Here is a 12,273-nt window from a genome sequence, read left to right as displayed (position 1 = left end):
GAGGAGCTAAGAAAAGTGAGGAAGAAGGGGCACCTGGCTGGCTTGTCGGAAGAGCATGCAACTCGTGATCTCGGGGTTGTAAGTTCAAGCCCCATGTTGGGTGTAGAGAGTACATAAAAATTTAAAAAAAGAAAAGAAAAGTGAGGAAGAAAAGAGCCACCAGTGTTGCTCTGGGGGGCGGGGGTGGGGTGGGGGGTGGGGAACAAGCCAGAATGTAATCCTTAACCAGGCTGTCTCGGAATAGGGATGGAATGTTTTGAAAGAAAGATGAAAACCTTTAGGTTGCCAACATCGGATACTTGTATCTCAGGCCACCAGCCCAAATGGGACAATTACTAAATCTTCACACTGGAAAGATCATCACTAAACACAAAAATCTCTCCATGTCTTCCAGGGAAGTAAAGAGAGCACTGGGTGTTATACACAAACAATGAATCATGGAAGGGCTTGCAAAGAGTTGCAAAGAGAAGGGCTTGCTGGCTAAGGGACCATCCCAGGATTTTATTTCTTCATTTATCAAATATTTATGAAGGCCCTGCTGTGTGCCAGGTAGTCTAGGCTCTATGAAAACAGCATAGAACAAAACAGACAAAACTGCCCACCCTCGGGAGCTGTGTCCTTGCACTTTCCTCTAGTCTTCGTGCCCAGAGGCCCTGAAACCATAGGGCAGAGCTGTGCCCTGATCTGTGCCATCACTCCCTGAGCCCTGGTAGGACAAATAAAACTCTCCCTTTCAGAATAAAGTAAAGAGATCAGCACCTTCGGCACAGGGCAAATTTTCCCCAGGGCCAAACCCAGGCTGAGAGCAGAGGCCCCACATCTGGAGTGCCATTAGTTTGGATGTCACTGCAATTATCACATTGGCTGCATACAAAGCCGAGTCACAATTGAGGACAGGATTTTAAATCACGACTTTCCAGAGTCTCATTAGGTAATTGATGCTGATCACATTGCTTAATGGGGACCCATAAAATGCTTGCTATTTATATTGCAAAGGGCAGAGAAAAGCCTCAACTAACCAGATAATTGATGGATGATAGCAGCAACTAGGGTGAAGGGGTGGGAAGAGACAGGGAAACCTGGTGAAGTTTCCCTGCCTCTGGATTTTAGCTTCTTAGTGTTGATGATTGGTTGGCTGGATTCAGAAAAGACTGTGCCCAGGTCTTCACAAAGCCCAGAGCTGCTCTTCCCAGGAGCCACGGACTGAGATAAGAATTGCGATTTAATAGGATTTTCTACAGCAGGCTAAATCGTTTGCTAAATGAGCAATTTCAATCATCCCTTCTCCACCCACTAGGAGGGAATTAAGCTCACTTCTCTAGTCTGTATCCCCACCTCCCATATCCTCACTCCCTCACCAGCTCTTAGTAAGAAGGATGGTCTGGTTGAGATACAGAAGATAGGATTGGAGGGTATGTGCTATGGTGAGTGCTGTGAATTGTGTAAGACGGATGAATCATAGACCTGTACCCCTGAAACAAATAATACATTATATGTTAATAAAAATAAACAAATTATTTAAAAAAAGAAGAAGAAGAAGAAGAAGGTACAGATTGTAGCAAGACACTTTGGGCCCAGCTAAGTTCACCAGATGATGAGGCTATAAGAGAGTTACAACCCCATTCCCCACCCTGCATGCCCCAAAGCACCCATGGAGACCCAGGCATACCTTCCATACACCAGTCTCCCCAGAAATGAGGTCCCAGGGCAGGCTAATTTCCCTAATACTCACCAAGAATGGGCTGTAGCACTTCTTACTGCAGAAAAGGCGGTAGGGATGAGATTCATTTCTTTCCATTAGACACTTGGGGTTTTTCAACAGGAACTTCCATTAAATCCCACAAATGAAGGCATATAAGGCATCCTCATAACTTCCAGTTATATGGAAGAGATCTTAGGGGGAAAAAATGATTTGGGGAAGGAAGAAGCTGTACTATTTACCAACATATGAACTGAAATTGGGTTAACGGAAGATGTGTCTGGTGATGAAGAATTCAGTGTTCCCAAGATTCTGCCTCTTGATTGGCCTGGGGCCTCCTCACATATGGATTCATTTCTACTTGTTCCATATGGATGACCACTCCTCTTCTTTAATTCTCTTCCTCCTTCCCTCTTTCTCTCTCCCTCCCTCTCCCTCACTTTTTCTCTCCCACTCTCCCTCTCTCTTTCTCTCTCTTTCTCCTCTTCAATGATTTTCCTGTCTCCTTTTGGATTGTAAATGATAGATGGTATGGTATTCCAACTAGGTATTCCATAGGCTTTCTCTCCAAATTGATGTAGAGATTCAACACGATCCCTATCAAAATCCCGGCTGGGTTCCTTGTAGAAATTTACAACTGATCCTAAGAATCACATAGAAATGCAAGCGACCCAGAATACCCACAGCAATCCTGAAAAAAGAGAACAACATTGGGAAGATCCACACTTTTCTGAATTGAAACCTTAAACAAATCTATAATAATCAAGATAGTGTGGTCCTGGTAAAAGGAAAGACATGTAGACCAATGGAATAGACTTGAGAGTTCAGAGTAAACCCTCACATTTATAGTCAGCTGATTTTATGTCAAGTCAATTTGATGGTGAAAAGATAGTTTTTTTTAACAAATGATGCTGGGACAACTAGATATCCACATGTAAAAGAATGAACTTGGACCCCTTTCTTCACACCATATAAAAAATGGATCATAGACTTACAAAGCTAAAACTATAAAACTCTCAGAAAAAAATTAGAAGTAAATCTTTCTGACTTTGGGTTAGGGAAAGCCATCTTAGGTATGACAACAAAAGTACAAGTGACAGAAAAAACTAAGCTGGACTTCATCAAAATTAAAAATTTTTGTGCTTCAAAGGATTCCATCAAGAAAGTGGGAGATAAAACACAGAATGGGAGAAAATATATATCTAAGAATTATGTATCAGATAAGGAACTTAAATCTGGAATATATAAAGAACTCCAAAGGGCTCCTGGGTGCCTCAGTCAGTTAAGCGTCTGCCTTGGGCTCAGGTCATTATCTCTGGATCCTGGGACCAAGGCCCATGTTGGGCTCCCTGCTCAGTGGGGAGTCTTCTCCCTCTCTGTCTGCTCCTCTCCCCTGTTCCTGCTCTCTCTCTCTCTCTCAAATAAATAAAATAAAATCTTTTAAAAAAATAAAGAACTCCACAACTCACTAACAAAAAGACAAAAAACCCAATTTTCAAAAGGGCAAAGGATCTGAATAGATATTTCACTAAAGAAGATAGGCAACAAGCACATAAAAAGATGTTCAACATCATTAGTCATCAGAGAAATGAAAAACAAAACCACAATGAGATACTACTTCACACCACTAGGATGGCTATAATAAAAAAGATAACAACAAATGTCAGATGGATGTGGAGAAATTGGAACCCTGATGCACCTCTGGTGGGATTGTAATATGCTACATCTGCTTTGGAAAACAGTCTGGCATTTCCTCAAATGGTTGAACATAGAGTTACCATATGGTCCAGCAATTCCACTCCTAGATACATACCCAAGGGAACTGAAAACAGGTGTTCATACAAAAATTTGTACATGAATGTTCATAGCAACATTATTCATAACAGCCATAAAGGGGAAGCAATCCAAATTTCCATCAATTGATAAATGGATCATACAACATGGTATTGCATGGTATTTCCATACAATATCCACACAATGGAATACTACTATTCCATTTCATTAATGTTAATGGAATACTATTTGGCAATGAAAAAAATGAAGTACTGATAAATGCTACAACATGGATGAAACTTAACATTATGCTAAGTGAAAGAAGTCAGTCACAAAGGCCACATATTGTGTGATTCCATTCATAGGGAATCTCCAAAGTAAGCAAATCTAGAGAGACAAAAAGTAGACTTATGGTTGCCTAGGGCTGCGGATGTTGAGAGGATATGGATAGTGACTCCAAATGGGTATGGGGTTTCTTTTTCCAGGGATGAAAATGTTCTAGGATTAATTGTGGTAACGGTTGCACAACTCTATAAAATATACCAAAAACCATTGAATTGTGCACCTTAAATGGGTAAATTGTATAGTATGTAAATTACATCTCAATAAAGCAACAGGAAACTCAAAAATCAACTAAAATCTGATGAAATCAGAGAGGGAGACAAACCATAAGAGACTCTTAACTATAGAAAACAAACTGAGGAGGGGAGGTGGGTGGAGGGATGGGCTAACTGGGTGATGGGCATTAAGAAGGGCACTTGATGTAATGAGCATTGAGTGTTACATGCAACTGATGAATCACTAAACTCTACCTCTGAAACTAATAATACACTATATATTAATTAAATTTAAATTTAAAAAAGATATCTGAAAAAATTAACTAAAATTTAAAAATTCTGTATGAAATTATTACAACTAAGAGGTCTCATTTTTGTATTTTCTTTTTTTTTTGAGATTTTATTTATTTATTTGTCAGAGAGTGAGGAAGAAAGAGAGCATATAAGAAGGGGGAACAGCAGTTAGAGGGAGAAACAGGCTCTCCGCTGAGCAAGGAACCCCAGGCGGGACTCTATCCCAGGACTCTGGGATCATGACCTGAGCCAAAGCCAGATGCTTAACTGACTGAGCCACCCAGGCGCCCCACCAGAGGTGCATCAGGGTTCCAATTTCTCCACATCCATCTGACATTTGTTGTTATCTTTTTTATTATAGCCATCCTAGTGGTGTGAAGTGAAAAAAATTATAAAAAGACTCTCAAAACGGCACCTGGGTGGCTCAGTCAGTTAAGTGTCTGTGTTCAACTCAGGTCATGATCCCAGGATCCTGGGATTGAGTCCCGCATCAGGCTCCCTACGTTCGCTGCTCTGCGGGGAGCCTGTTTCTCCCTCTGCCTCTCTCTCTCTCTGTCTCTCATGAATAAATAAATAAAACCTTTAAAAAAAAAGACTCTCAAAACGAACAAACAAACAAACAAACAAATCTGAAAGCTTTGCTGGCAAATTTCAGCTCTGACACCTGAGACTCTGTGACCTTGGACAAGTTACTTAATTTCACTGAGCTCAGTTTTCTCATCTGTAAAAGTTTTCTCATCTACGGCAGATCATTGTGAGGATTAAATAAATTAATGTGTAAAAATACCTGCCACATAGTAAGTGCTCAGTAAATAGAAAATATAAAGAGTTGGGAATAGCAGTAACTAGAGAGCTAAAGAAGGAGAAAATATAGTATTTGTGGGCCAAGGCCATATCCATACATTGATGTCTAACCTTTGGCTGGGCTCTAGAGACATAAAGAAGTCCCTGACATTGAGGAGCTGGAAGGCTAAGGGATCAGGCATTCCTGAAGAAACATAATCCCAATGAAATGAGCCAGTTGCTATGACACAGTTATAGACGGGTTGCTCAGGGTCAGAGGCAAAGGCCTTTAAGGGGGAGGAGACTTCAAGAGTTGGCCAGATGGAAAAGGGACAAATGGATCCCCTGTCCCCTTCCCCACTGTAGGTTAGCAAAAGGATGTGAAGCACCCCACTGTGAGAAAACTGGAGAGAGCCAGCCCAATACAGAGGCGGAGGTCAAAAGAGCAGTTGTGGATTTATTATTCGTGGCCAGGATGGGCAGTGAAGCTGGTACGGGAGGTGGAGGCTAGGGCCTGCCTCCCTGGGCTGCCAATAGGTGAGCTGAACCTTAGAAGCTCCTCCTCTCTCCCCTTATTCCTAGCTCCTCTCCACCCTTAAGCCTCAAGATTTTCTCCTTTTCCCTCCCATCAGCCCTCTTTTGGGCAACAGCCCGATGATCTGTGGGCAGAGCGTGACACCTCCATCACTCCTCCCTCTAATGACTCATTCCCAAGACTGGGGGTGGCAGGAAGTGCCAGAACCCCAGAGTTGCATCCCCATCCGGATTCTGGCAGCTTAGAGACATCCTATCTTTTTCCCTCCTCCCCCCACCCCCGCCACCTCCCCCACTTCCAGCTCTGACTCCTGACATTTCTGGGTAAGAAACACCCACCTCCCCCAAAACGCTTCTTGCCTTTCTATTGCCTCTTCCGGTCCCTCAACTCCAGCCCTCATGGGGCTGCTGAGTTTCCAAGAGAAGCAGGCACAACCCAGACCTAGGGACCCTTTCCTGGGGGAGGTAGCCAGGCAAGGTCTGTATCCCCATGGCCAGGCCTTTGAGGAACAGGGCCTATGATATAGAAAGCATTCTAAGCAACACTTAAAACAACAACAAAATTATTTTATTACATGCTAAGTGCTTCACAAGCTTTGTTTCATTTATTCCTCACAACAACTAGATGAAAAGATGCTATTATCACTGCCATTTGGCAAATGAGAAAAGTAAGAGAGAAATAATTTGGAAAGTAGCAGAATGGGGATCAAACCCAGGACTCAGATATTAGGATCTGAACCACCAGCCTCTTCTGCCTGCCTCTTTGGGGATGGAGGACAGGGCAGGCCTCTCCTAGCACAGCCTCTGTGTCATCTAGGGCAGCGTATGCACCCCTGAGCTCTCAGTACAGCTGCCCTGAGGTCTGGGGGGCTGAGGGCTTTCACCCTAGCCTCCCTCCTAGCTGCCCATGGCTCTTGCAGACCTGCCCCACTCTTTACTCCTGTGGTGGGCTACTTAGAGGATTTTCATCCCTTTTGAGAGCTTAACTTCCTATTAAACTCAGGGCAAACATCAATGTGATTCTGGGGTACCAGGGGGTACCTAGAAAGAGCGAAAAGAAGGAGCATTGCTTATAGGTTCAGGCGGCAGAAGGAGATTACAGAAACCCAAGCGTGGGGTCAGCCCAGGCTTGCAGAGAGAGCAGACATCTGTCACACGGAAGAGGCACAGAGATGGCCCACATGACAATAGAAATAATAATACCCTTGAATTATGTAGCACTTTAAAATTTCTCAGGCACTTTACAAACATTTGATCCTCCAGATGACCTCCTAGGACCCAAGGAGGAAGAAAGCATCTTTTTATAAGCTGTCACCACCTGTCAAGTTTTCCCCCAGAGAGGAAAGGCAGAAGACAGGCAAGGCAGTGAGTGAGTTAACCAAACCCAAGCTCCAGTGGGTAATTGATAGTTTTTATGGTGTCTTTATCCTCAGACTCCTCAGACATCATATTTCCACTGGATTACCACATTTACATAACAGTGCAGGGTGAGAGACCCTGATAAATCTTCTCTGCATGGGGATGAATGCAGTGGAAATGTACTTTGTTGACAGCGATTTGTTTTACTACAACACTGCCCTTCAATTTAGGGAGGAAAGAGCAAGGCTATTGCCTTATGAAGGGAGGGTGGAAAGGAGAGAAAGGAGAAAGGGAGAGAGGAAGATGAGAGATCTGGAAAGAGGGGGATGAATGAGAGAGGAAGACACAGGAAGAAAGGGAGAGCTTTAGGCAAAGTAGAAGGAGGATGGAAGGAAGGAAGGAAGGAAGGAAGGAAGGAAGGAAGGAAAGAAGGAAGGAAGGAAGGAAGGAAGGAAGGAAGGAAGGAAGGAAGGAAGGAAGGAAGGAAGGGAGAAGGACGGATAACACCAACGAGAACTCACTCTGTGCCAGGTACTGTGCTAAGTGTTTCCATGGATTAATTCCGCTAATCCTCACAGCAACCCAGTGAGGACAGTCAGGTTAATATCGCCATTGCACGGATGACAACACCCCATCCCGTTACGCCCATTTTATTTTGCCACTATCTACAATGGGCTTATTAACTCACTTATGTGCTTATTGCCTTGTTCACAGCCTTTGACCAGTTTCTGACCTGAAGTAGGTTCTTAGTAAGAACACTTGTTGAAGGAAAAAAGGGATGAGAAGCTGCTGGGGAGTGAGCCCCCACCTCCCGCGCAGGGTGATGTGATGGGGAGGGTGGACGGAGGGCAGGTGCTGGAGGTGCTCTCTCTCTCTCCACAGACACAGAGGGTACTGTTATCAGCTGGTGTGTATTTAGTGAGGAAAAAACCTATTATCTCCTCCATCCTTTTCAGTTGTTTTCTTTTTCTTTCTTTCTTTCTTTCTTTCTTTTTCTTTCTTTCTTTCTTTCTTTCTTTCTTTCTTTCTTTCTTTCTTTCTTTCTTTCTTTCTTTCTTTCTTTTTCTTTCTTTCCTTCCTTCCTTCCTTCCTTCCTTCCTTCCTTCTTTCTTTCACTTCCCTCAGGTCTTGTGCCCCTTCCCATCCCACAATCAATTCAGCATCTGCTAATCATCTCGACTCCTCAAGTTCTCTGTCTCACTCTCATTCTTGTTCTTTTTGCTTCCCAGCTTGCTTCTCTTTCCCATACCTCTCTTGAGAGAGAGCTCAACCAACTAAATGGCAATTGGTGATTTCAGAGGCCAACTTTCATTGCTGGAAGTCCAGTCTTGTACCAAAGCCTTCCCCCTGCAGAGGGCATTTTTCTCCATCTATAAAATGGACAGAGTTTTTTACAGGGTTTTTGAACCACTGCTGGTGGGCCTATGAGGGAGGGGTCTCAGAACCACAGCACTGACCTTCCCATATCCTTATCCAGGGAAGCCTTGCCAAAGCCTTGAGACGACTGGCATACAATACCCAACAGAGAGCTATTTCCTCTCTCATGGTGTGTGCTATTTAATGCAACTTGCAATAAATATAAATCAGAGGATAATAAGCCTCACTTTCCCTCTGTCTTTAGGGTTTTGAAAACTCCTCAATCCATTAAATAGCAGTGCCTGCTGAAGGTTTAAATGGCAAGACCATGGGATAAGTGTATGAAGACCATGTCTCCACAGGGTTGGTAGTATATCAGAGTGGCTGGGAATGTGGGCCTTGAGATTCAAACAGCTTTGAATTTGGAGTCTGGCTTCTGTATGAAGAGATAATAGGTGACAAGGGTGGAAGTTGGGTGTCAGATGAGTCCTTTGGTACTTTCCCCAAATCAGGCATTCCTCCTAGACCCACCAGAGCCTCCTGTACCAAATCAGTTGTAGCATTTGGCCAGTCAAGTTGGAATTATTTCTTGCAGCAATGTTCAACCCACCAGACTGAGCTCCTCAAACTCAAGAACTCAATTTTTTCTTTGTATCCCTAGAGCCAGGCCACATGCTAGACATAAAAGAAGGACATTGTACAGACCTTCATTTTCTTTCAGACAATGGAAGGTACTCGTTTTCTTCCTCAGGATACTGCTATTCCTTAAGACTTTGATATGCTTAGCACCTACTGTATGCCAGGCACCCTAATGATGTTTTCTTCTTTAGTCTTCAGAATGGCCCTTGAGTTAGGGATTGAGACAATAAGCATTATCTCTCACCTGGATTATGGAAAGAGCCTCTTTCTGGAAGAACACTGAGTTCTTCCTCATCTGATACCCAACTTCTGCTCTTCCCATCAACAGGGTATGCACACAGCAGACAGAATGATCCTTTTAAAATCATGTCACTGTGGGGTGCCTGGGTGGCTCAGTCGTTAAGCGTCTGCCTTCAGCTCAGGTCATGATCGAGCCCCGTATCGGGCTCCCTGATCAGTGGGAAGCCTCCTTCTCCCTCTCCCACTCCCCCTGCTTGTGTTCCTGCTCTTGCTATCTCTGTCTCTGTCAAATAAATAAATAAAATCTTTAAAATCATGTCACTGTTCTGCTCAGAACACTTCAATGGCTCTCATTTCACTCAGCATAAAATCCAAATCCTTACTACGTTCTACAGCGCTCTACATTACCTCCCTAACCCCCAGCCCACAAACTTAATGACCTCATGCTACCATGCTCCCCCTTGCTGCCTCTGGTAAGCCACACCGGCTTCCTGACATACTTCTCAAACATTGCTGTGTATACTCCTGCCTCAGGCCCTTCCTGGCTGTACCCTGTGCCTACAAAGCTTTATCTTGATCTCTCCATGGCTTGTTCCCTTGCTTATTTCAAGTTTTGTTCAAGTGTCACTGTGTCAGAGAAACCTTCCTTGACCCCCCTGTGGTGATTTTAAAATATGCCCACAAAATCTCTGATACTCCTCCCTTCAAGAGGTAGAACACAACCCTCCCCACCCCCTTGAGTGTTGGCTTGACTTAGTGTCTAACTCCTAAATAACAGAATACGGTAAAAGTAACAGCATGTGACTTCTAAGACAAGGTCAAGAGATTTTGTGATTACCTTAGTTTGGTAATGAGACCACATCAGGCAAATGCAAATTCAGGGACATTCTACATAATACCTGATCAGTACTCTTCAAAATTGTCAAGATTATGAAAAACAGTGCCTGCTTTGGCAGCACACATACTAAAACTGGAACGATACAGAGACGATTAGCATGGCCCCTTCACAAGGAGGACACACAAATTCATGACGGGTTCCATGTTTTTACCATCAGGGAAATGCAAATCAAAACTAGAATGAGCTATCACCTCACACCTGTCAAAATGACTAAAATCAACAACACAAGAAACAACAGGTGTTGGCAAGGATGTAGAGAGAGGAGAACCCTATTCACTGTTAGGAATGCAAACTGGTGTAGCCACTCTGGAAAACAGGCTGGAGTTTCCTCAAAAAGTTAAAAATAGAACTACCCTAGGATCCAGCAATCTCATGACTGGGTATTTACCCAAAGAAAACAAAAACACCAATTCAAAGGGATACATGCACCTCTATATTTATAGCAGCATTATTTATAATACCCAAATAATGGAAGCAGCCCAAGTGTACATCAATTGATGAAGGGATAAAAAAGATGTGTGTGTGTGTGTGTGTGTGTGTGTGTGTGTGTGTTGTGGAATATTACTCAGCCATAAAAAAAGAATAAAATCTTGCCATTTGCAAAAATGGGGATGGAGCTAGAGAGTATAATGCTAAGCAAAGTAAGTCCATCAGAGAAAGACAAATACCATATGAATGGGTATTCCCACATTTCACTTGAATGTGGAATTTAAGAAACAAAACAAGCGAAGGGGGAAAAAAGAGGGAGAGAGACACAAACCAAAAAAACAGATTCTTAATTCTATTTTTTTAAAGGTTTTATTTATTTATTTGACAGAGAGCACAAGCAGGGGGAGTGGCAGGCATTGGGAGAGAAAGAAGTAGACTCCCCACTGAGCAAGGATCCCGATGGAGGACTCAATCCCAGGACCCTAGGATCATGACCTGAGCCGAAAGCAGATGCTTAAGAGACTGAGCCACCCAGGTGCCCCCAGACTCTTAATTCTAGAGAACAAATTGATGGTTACCAGAGGGGAGGTGGGTGGGGGGATGGGTGAAATAGGTGATGGGGGGATTAAGGAGCGCACTTGTGATGAGCACCCGATGATGTATGGAATTGTTGAATCACTGTATTATACACCTGAGACTAAGATTACACTATATGTTAACTAACTAGAATTACAATAAAAACTTTAAAAAAAGTTTATGAAAAACAAGAAAGAGTAGGAAACTACTGTCGATCAAAGAAGACTAAGGAAACATGATGACTAAACACAATGTGATCTCCGGGCCTGGATCATGGAACAGAAAAGACATTAATGGAAAAACTGGGGAAATCTGAATAAAGTCTGTAGTTTAGTTAATAGTAGTGTCTCAGTATTAATCTCTTGACTTTGAGAAATGTACCATGGTTATGTAAGATATCAATGTTAGAGGAAGCCGAGTGAAGTTTGTAAGGAACTCTTTGTACTATTTTTGTAACTTGTCTGTAAATCTAAAATTATTCCTAAATAAAAAGTTTTTTTAAAAAAAGGCATTGTGTCTTCCTCCTTGCTTTCTTTCTTAGACCATGCGCATGCTGCCATGTCATGAGGATACTCAAACAGCCCTATGGGGAGGGCTACCTATGTGGTAAGTGACGGAGGTGTCCAGCCAACAGCCATGTGAGCGAACCATCCTGGAAGAGAATTCTCCAGCCCCAGTCAAGGTTTCAGGCAACTGCAGTCCTGTCTGACATTTGGACCGCAACATCAAGAAAGACCCTGAGCCAGAATGACCCAGCTAAGCCACTTCTGAATTCTGAGGGTCACCTCAGAAACTGTGAAGCAATAATTTATTGCTGTTTTAGGCCTCTGAGTTTTAGAGCAAACTATCTAAAATAGCCTCCTTCTAGTCACACTCAACCCCCCTTTCTTTTTTTTTTTTTTTTAAATTTTATTTATTTATTTGAGAGAGAGAGAGAGCACAAGAGGGGGGAGTGGGAGAGGGAGAAGCAGACTCCCTGCTGAGCAGGGAGCCCGATGCAGGACTCGATCCCGGGACTCCAGGATCATGACCTGAGCCGAAGGCAGTCGCTTAACCAACTGAGCCACCCAGGCGCCCTTCAACCCCCCTTTCTAACCTCAATTTTCTTCATAGCACCTATCAGGTGACACCACATG

At 43.3% G+C, this 12,273-nt stretch overlaps 1 protein-coding gene and 1 non-coding gene across 2 annotated transcripts in view; one reads left to right on the top strand and one right to left on the bottom strand.

Annotated features, from left to right (window-relative positions):
• The window catches only part of SIL1 (SIL1 nucleotide exchange factor), a 249,978-nt gene that overhangs the window by 225,978 nt on the left and 11,727 nt on the right, over positions 1 to 12,273 (bottom strand). The window lies entirely within an intron of this gene.
• On the top strand, positions 10,175 to 10,281 carry LOC118533547 (U6 spliceosomal RNA). Its single transcript, XR_004916276.1, has one exon. It is a non-coding gene; the product is annotated as a U6 spliceosomal RNA (small nuclear RNA).

This window comes from Halichoerus grypus, chromosome 2 (genome assembly GCF_964656455.1).
Source record: "Halichoerus grypus chromosome 2, mHalGry1.hap1.1, whole genome shotgun sequence".
NCBI lineage: Eukaryota > Metazoa > Chordata > Mammalia > Carnivora > Phocidae > Halichoerus > Halichoerus grypus.
The sequence above is the reverse complement of the archived record's forward strand: the minus strand, read 5'-3'. Positions and strand labels throughout refer to the sequence as shown.